The sequence below is a fragment of the Mus pahari genome, chromosome 12 (genome assembly GCF_900095145.1).
Source record: "Mus pahari chromosome 12, PAHARI_EIJ_v1.1, whole genome shotgun sequence".
In the NCBI taxonomy this organism is placed as follows: Eukaryota; Metazoa; Chordata; class Mammalia; order Rodentia; family Muridae; genus Mus; species Mus pahari.
Window position 1 is genome coordinate 83,728,581 of NC_034601.1, and position 2,247 is coordinate 83,730,827.

Sequence of the window (2,247 nt, forward strand, 5' to 3'; positions counted from 1 at the left end):
GAGGAGGAGGAGGAGGAGGAGAAGAAGAAGAAGAAGAAGAAGAAGAAGAAGAAGAAGAAGAAGAAGAAGAAGAAGAAGAAGAAGAAGAAGAAGAGAGCTAATTCAGATTTCCAGACGCTGTTTAAATAGGCAGGAGGACAAGGTTTGCAGCTTCCTAGTCATATATTTTTTGCAAAAGCAAAAAAGAGCAAATAAAATACGAAAGACTTCCACAGGGCTGCCCTCTAATGAAAGACTGAGAGACCTAAATGTGTGACCTCCAAGGAACAACCTTAAAATAATTTGAAAAGATCTCAGTTTACAAGGACATAAAATAGCTCCATAAAGTTTCCTTTTTTTGAACACAGTAGGGACAGAATAATTTGCACTAATTATTAATGTAAGATGAGGTAAGAAATAACAAATGGACTCTGAAGTTAAGGCAAGCTTGGTTCTAACTGGTGAGCATTGGACCTAAGAGATTGATCCAGTAAGACTGACCAGACCAGATAAATTTATTCCAGAGACCTGGTGGAGCCAAACTCCTGAACCTTCTCTCATGAGACCCAGAGACACTGCTCCACATCAGGCTGAGTGGTTGGAGCAGCAGAACGGAGAGCATACACTTAACACTTCCACAATTCTTAGAGAAAAGTCAAAGCTCTTTTTTATCGTAAAAAACTGGCAAAAGCAGCTGTGCTTGGAGAGGGCTGTGTGTCACAAGGAAACTAGCTGACCTCAGTGAACAGACACTCATAGATAAAGGCAAACCTGTGGAATAAGAAGGCATTTCCACCTCCGGGAGCTGGGGAAGATGCCAGACAGAGGTTACATACTCACTAATGGAAGCTAGATAGGACAGGCTTGTGTCTGTCATGACCTCCCTTCCTTGACCACTGTATGCCATCACATACCTGGCTGGGATTGGATAGTTGACCCGCTTAATCCTGGGAATCCCACTGTCACTCCCATTTTATAGGCCAGGAGCATCTCCTTTAGGGAGCTTTGGAAACTTGCCTGTGGACACACATGAACGCCCATGTACGCACGCAGATTTGAGTGTGCACACACAGGCACAGGTATACACACACATTCATGCTCACCCCCACACCACACATACCCATGCAGATGTGAGTACGCAGGCATACACACACACAGACACACAGGCACATGAACACACAAATGTACACACACACACACAGGTGCACATACAGGCACTGGTACACACACTCACATGCATGCACAAGTCCATGCATAGCCATAGGCATGGGTCAGCTATGTTTCTTCTTAGATATAATTGGCAGCTTTGAGAAAATTTAACTCTTACTATGTCCTCTTTCCCCTCTTTCTCCATTTCTTGTAATTCCAGCACTTGGGAGGCAGAGGCAGGTGGGTTTCTGAGTTCGAGGGCAGCCTGATCTACAGTGTGAGTTCCAGGACAGCCAGGGCTAATCAGAGAAATCCTGTTTCAAGAAAAAAAAATCTCAAAAATTCTTCATGTGCGAATCTCAGATATGTAGAATTCCTATCCTGTAGTTATTTCTTGTCACCCAGAGTGTTTGGACAGACAATCACTATTTGGTTGAGAGATTTTAAAATCTATAATAGGCTTTTAGTCTTTTCTGACCTCTAGTCTTTCCAAATGGTAACACCTAGACTCTCTGACAGCATAAACCATTTGGGTTTCTTCCTCCCAGCCTTCCTTGAATGGTCCTTATGTGTCAGGGTTCTAGGCTCATTGGTGACAGAGGATAAATAACAGACAGCAAATGGGGTATCATGGCTACTGGCAAGCATGTGTGCATGGTCCAGAGAACACGAGGGAAGGGGCAAGGGAAGACGGGAGCAGCAGCGCCTGGGTTTGGTCCTGGTCCAGGTCGTGTGACCTTGACTTAGAAGATGAGTAGAGCTTCTACTTTCTGAATCCCAGAGAAGGGGCTAGGGGCTGAGGTGAGCTGGACAAAGGTGCTCCAGGGAGGAGGATCGTAGAGAGCAAAGCTAAGCACTTGTGATTCAGGTCACTGTGCCATTGCCAGTAGAGACTGAGTTGGAGGGTGGGGTATGGTAGCTCACATAACCTGAAAGGACTGAACCTCAATATGAGGACAATGGGTTCCAGTACAGCCAAGGATACAGCCTAGCCTAGTGGGTACTTTAGAAAAACGAGAGAGAGAGAGAGAGAGAGAGAGAGAGAGAGAGAGAGAGAGAGAGAGGACACTTGAGGATTGTGCCCTGCATGTCACGATGGCTTTGCTGCTGCTGCTCTCA